This window comes from Panthera tigris, chromosome A1 (assembly GCF_018350195.1).
Source record: "Panthera tigris isolate Pti1 chromosome A1, P.tigris_Pti1_mat1.1, whole genome shotgun sequence".
NCBI classification, from domain to species: domain Eukaryota; kingdom Metazoa; phylum Chordata; class Mammalia; order Carnivora; family Felidae; genus Panthera; species Panthera tigris.
This window is the reverse complement of record NC_056660.1, coordinates 136649959-136655904: the sequence shown is the minus strand read 5'-3', so window position 1 is coordinate 136655904 and position 5946 is coordinate 136649959. Positions and strand designations below refer to the sequence as shown.

The 5946-nt window shown below is 45.5% G+C and overlaps 1 non-coding gene across 1 annotated transcript; it reads right to left on the bottom strand.

Moving 5' to 3' along the window:
- Window positions 1–3622: 3622 nt before the first annotated feature.
- Window positions 3623–3728, bottom strand: LOC122232078. Its single transcript, XR_006209426.1, has one exon. It is a non-coding gene; the product is annotated as a U6 spliceosomal RNA (small nuclear RNA).
- Window positions 3729–5946: the final 2218 nt, after the last annotated feature.

Genomic DNA, 5946 nt, shown 5'->3' with positions numbered 1-5946 from the left:
GAAGGAGACTTGAGCTGCCGTGATTCTTGCCTTTTAATGGTCAGTGGGATTATCTCCTAATTTACTTTCAGCAGATGGGGCATGGTCACTTGTATACCCTCTTTTTTTTTCACTATTAAACAAAATTATCTACAAGAAAGAAAATAATGACAGGATAAGAGATCTCAGCTGAATGAATAAAATGGACAGGGCCCTCTCAGATTGAGAAAAGTAGACTCTACCATGTTAGAACCACTGACTAATCATCACAAACTATGAAGTGTCTAAAATGTTACTCTCTTGGGGGCACCCTGGTAGTTCAGTCGGTTAGGCATCTGACTTCAGCTCAGGTCATGATCTCGTGGTCCATGAGTTTGAGCCCTGCGTCTGGCTCTGTGCTCACAACTCAGAGCCTGGACCCTGCTTCGGACTCTGTTTCTCCTTCTCTCTCACTGCCCCTCTCCCACTCATGCTCTGTCTCTCTGTCTCTCTAAAATGAATAAATGTTAAAAAAATAAAAATAAAAAAACCAAAATGTTACTCTTCTGAGTTAGACTGCCAGTTTCATAGAAGATACGAGACTCTTGGGTTAGAGACAAAGAATAGCTTATTATTCACAACAATAGCAGTAGCTAAAGTGCCAACAATAATGAGCATTTTCCCTGAGCCCTACTTCTCATAGTGTGAAAGCACTAGGACAAGGTGAAACCTGCAGAGGCAGTGGGTTGCATTACATAGAATCCTGAGCTTAAGGAATGCAGATATTTTACAATGGCCAGTAAGCAAGCCTGCCCTTTGCTCCAGAGGGGGAAACTAGTTCTATAATCGAAGGCTTTTTTATTGTACAAACATTCTTGGAAAGATGGTGACTATGGAAGCTGAAGGGTCAAACGGTGATGTGAATAGGGCATGTTGTCAGCCAGCCTGGGTTTAATTCCTGACCCTATCACTTATGCCTTGAGTGATTTATTTAATCTTTTCAGTCTCAAGAGTTTTCATATCCACCTCATGCTATACCCACCTCGGGCCATTCCTAACTCATGCCATAGCTGCCTCATTGTGTCTCTCTGAAGATTAATGGAAGAGGTAGCACCATGTCTGGCACATAATAAGCACTCAAAAAACATTAACTGTTATTGTTATTTTTTCTCCCAAAATACTATCACAACTTACATATTGTTTTGTAATCTGGTTTTTAAATTTAGAAGTATATCATGAACATTGCTTCTGATCCTGGGGTTCTTTCTTCAGAGGAATGGATCTTGCTCAGTAGTGGATGTAAATCAGGTTGACCCACCCAGGAAACAACTAGCTGGTCTCTAATGAAGTGCCCAGGCAATTCTGGGGTACATTTTTCTTGGGGCTGATTCGGGAAGTGGCCAGTGAGGAGAAGGCACAAGGTCTCAGGAGAAATATACAGAACTGTGATACTTTTGAGGCCTGCAGTTCGAACCCTTCAAATTCAGCCTGGGCAGGTGACTCCTGTTCTTTCATCTCCTTTGCAGACGTGAAGAAAACCTTTGGTTTGAAGAGATAAAACAGAGTAGTTTCATTCAGGTCACGAAGGAGGGCAACACAGTGTATTTACAGGTAATCTGGTGTCCGACACTTTTACGTCAGAGATGACACACTTTCTTGCTCCAGCTCCCGGTTAGAACCTGGGAATTGTCTCCATTGAGCAGCGCTTTGGGCCTCTGGCTCCCTGTGTACAGGGCCCAGAAGGCAGCTTTGCTACAAGAAAGGAAAACCAACACTCACATTCTGCAATAGGCTAGAACCCCAGAACCCCACAACACTTCACAGCTTTATAATACCCCTAAAAATACCCTACAGGCATGCTCCCACAGTTTTCCCTGGACCTCCCATGTTCAAATCCCAGCTCTGCCATTTTCCAGCTGTGTGATGTGGAATAAGTAGTTAACTTCTCTGTGCCTTACTTTCCACATCCGTAAAATAGAGATGATAATAAAACTTACCTCATAGGGTTGTCACAAACATTAAATCCTTATGTCAAGCAGTTAGATTAGTACGTGGCATGTGGCAAAACATGATGATGATTGTTTTTAATCACCATCAACATTACACATGAGCCCCAGTGTTCTCAGCTGGATCAGGGCGGTTACTACTGCTTTTCCACCAGATTCTCTATCTCTGGTACAGACTAGGTTAGGGTCCTTCGTGGCCTTAGTACCTTTGAAGGTGGTTTATTTGTTTGTGGAGAGGTAACGCTCCCCTCTGCTTTGGGGCTCACTTCCCCCTTTTTTGTTGTGGGAGAAGCAGTGGAGTTCATTCTGTTTTCTAAAGAACCCACTTCTCACCCCAGCCCAGTCCCCTCTTGATGGTTGGATGAAGTGGCCCCTCTTTGAGACCAGTCCACTGACCAGAAGCCTCAGTTATACTTGCAGTCAATACAGGCTGGTAAAGGAGTAGGAATTCTCTCTGAAAGCTTTTCTGTGCCTTGCAGGCCTGCAAGGCCTGTGACTCTCCAGTGGGAGGTCAGAGCTCCCAGAACTTGCTGCTGCCAGGAGAGCTCTGTGGGTATAAAGGCAGCACGGACTCTCAGGTATCCACCCCCTTGAATGATTTTTAAGCAAGCTGCTTCTGGAATATGTCTGTACTAATAATGCCTTTCATTTATGCAGTGATAATAACCCGAGCGTGCAGCTCTGTGACAGGGCCAGGCCTGACAAGGCCTCCTCCCTGCCACCGTTGTGTGTAGGTAGATAATGTGTTTTCAGCCTTTCTCTGGAACAGGATGCAAACACCAACAATTGAGGGATAGGCTGGGGTGGGTGTGGAAAGCTGCTTCCCAAAATAGCACCATGCTGTGGCATTTATTCTTAAATAAAAACTATTATGGTAGGATTGAAAGTTCTGTGCTGCACTGTGAAACTCTAAGGGTGGCTTTTGGTTCGTCGCCTTGCAAAACAATGGCGGCCACCAACAGCTCTGGGGCTGCTAGCTGAGCACAGCCCAGGGCTCAAGACTAGTGTCCTATGCTGCTTGGCACACACACAAGAAACAAGAAGACAGGAATGGCTAAATGTCCAGGGCACTTAGTGGCTCTCATCTGGCCCTCACCTAGCCTCTCCATGGGTAATAGCCAGAGCTCCTAACTACCACCCAGTTTTGCCCTCTCATGGGATTAGATTTCTGTTTTTGTATCCCAGCTCCACCTCCTATATAACTTTGGGTAAGGGGCTTGACCTCTCTCAGCCAGGCTGATCCTCTGTACATGGAGATGATAGCACCATGCTCCTGGTAGTAAGGGTTAAACGAGACATTTTGTGTAGAGGCTGAGTAAAGGCCTGGCCCATGATCACTGCTCAATGAATGTCAGTGAAGGTAACATCATTATTATTCCTTCAGGGGTTTGAGCCTTTGCCTTGTCCTGCCTCCCAGGCTACCGGTTTCTTTTTTTTAAGTTGACATTTTCTCATTTCAGAGATCTGTAGAAACGACATGTTTGCACATCAATTTCAGGTGTAACTCAGCTTCATTCACCTGTCATAGACTGCTTTACAGAAATATTTTTCTAGGGAAATGTCACAATTTCATTATTCAGTGCCTCATGTTGTGCTTTGACTCACACCGTTTCCTCCGAGTTAATCCACCAAGGGTGGTGGTTTGCTGGGGAACTGCACAAAGTACGGAATGCTTCGTGAATGTGCATGTCATCCTTATACATGGGCCATGCTAATCTTCGCTGTTTCGTCCCAATTTAATACATGTGCTGCTGAAGCGAGCACCAGGCTACTGGCCATCTCCCCTCCGGGAGGCAGTGCAAAGAAGAAGGGAACAAACAGCCTGGAATCGCTCTGCCAGGCTCACACGGTGCCCCTGCTACCTTCTTGCTGTTTAAATTTGGGCACATTCTGTAATCGCCCTGTGCTTCAGATCCCTCTCTGCAAGTGGAGGAACAATAGGATCTGCCTCCTAGGGGTGCTGTGAGGATTAATGCATTCATCCCCAAGAAGCCCTTCACTTGGTGCTGGCTGAGTGCCTGCATCTCACATCCAGGCAGGACATGACACAGTGCCTGTCATCAGCTCAGCCCTCAACAAATCACTCTTTGCTGGGTTGAATACAATGTAATAGACTAGCTACCTTTGGTTCCTCCCTGTTTTCCCCTTCCCCAGGTTCCACTGAAAATCTTTAAACATATGGCCCATGAAGAACAACAGAGATAAGATGGGTGAATCCTTGTTTTCCAGGATCTGAGCAATTTCTTGGGATGCAGGATTTTCAGTCTTAAAGTGGGATGGGCCTGTGCAAACTAGAGTGGTTGGTCACCCTACTACTACCTGCATCTTCCATTTTTGGGGCCAAGAGTGAGGTGTTTGCTCCTAGAGGCTACTGGCATGGAAAGGTGGCAATGTCGTTGATACCACCAATTGTCCCCACCCCCAATTGTTGTTAATGCCTCCTCTCTCCCAAGAGCTACTGAAATATGCAGTCTGTGACTCTACACTGCACCTCCCGTCACAAATGCTGGCGTGTGCTCCCCAGGAGTGGAACGCGTTGGCCAGGGGTGGTGGAAAGATGTACCTCGAACAGAGCGACATTCATCTTAGTCCTGCTTCCAGGCAATCACACTGATTTCTTGAGAGGTTGGTGCTGATGGAAACTTGGGGTCCTATTTTGCACCAGACTAGGAGTTGGTACACCTCGTTCTAATCTCCACTTTCCTCTTTGAGCTGTGTAACCTGGGATAAGAAGCCTAACTTCTGTGGGGATCCAATGTCCCCACTGCAAAACAGGAAGAAAATGAGATAATCCATCTAAATCATTGTGCCCCATGGAGCAGGGGCAGTGGCCATCAGGCCAGGGCCTGTATGGTGGACAGGTGATGTGGCTGAGGGGATCAGGAGAGCACGATGCTGCCCGGCTTCCCTGCTTGTGCAGACACTGCTCTGCTCCTCCCTGATGAATAATGGTCATTTCCACTTTGATGGAAGGTCTGGCGACTTCATCTGCTGTTACATGAGGGCATGCCCTGAAAATGTCTCACCTTGGGCATGTTACTTAAGCTCTCATAGCCTCAGTTTCCTCATCTATAAAATGAGGATAATTATAATACTCTGTTGTTGAGTTGTTGTGAAAATGGTTCATTAAAGGTCAAGTCTGGATTCAGGAGACGGATTTGTATGGAAGCATATAAAATCAGTCTTGTTATTTTATACCCATACCTCATTCTCTAGTTCAATCATCAAACTCCCATTTATTGAGCACTTACTGTGTGTTAGATACTGAGCTAGGCCTTGGGGACACAGTGATGAATGGGGCACAGTTCTTGGCCTCAAAGCACTCAAAGGAGGCCAAAGGGATTAGTTAGCAGGTTATTTATTATCCTTCTCCTTTTGTATTTTTAAAACAATTTGTTAAGGGCTCACTGTGGCAAAGATGGCTAGATCTCTAAGCAGTATAATCTTTCCCTTTCTTTTTACTAACAGAATCCATATATTGCTGTGTGTGGCAAGGTGCCCACTAAAACACCTAGCCTTCTTTTTAGAGATATGTACGTGGTAGAGGGTTGGCAATGAAATATAACCGAAGTCAATGAATGGAGCTTACAGGGAAAGCTCTTTAAAGGGGGATGACTCAGCCAGAAGGCCTCACTTGTCTTTTCCCTGCATCTTCCTTCTCTTTACCTGGAGCACTGAAGTGATGGCTGGAACTCCAGTATTCACCTTATGAGTATGAGGACAGAGATCATACCCTAGAAGCTGGAAGGAGCCTAGGTCCTTCAGGACATTTTGGAGTCACCATATCTGCTTCAGACTATTTAACTCCACACTTCAATAAATTTTTTTTTTAATGTTTATTTATTTTTGGAGAGAGACAGAGTGTGATGGGGGAGGGGCAGAGAGAGAGAGGGAGACACAGAATCTGAAGCAGGCTCCAGGATCTGAACTATCAGCTCAGAGCCCAATGTGGGGCTTGAACCCATGAACTGTGAGATCATGA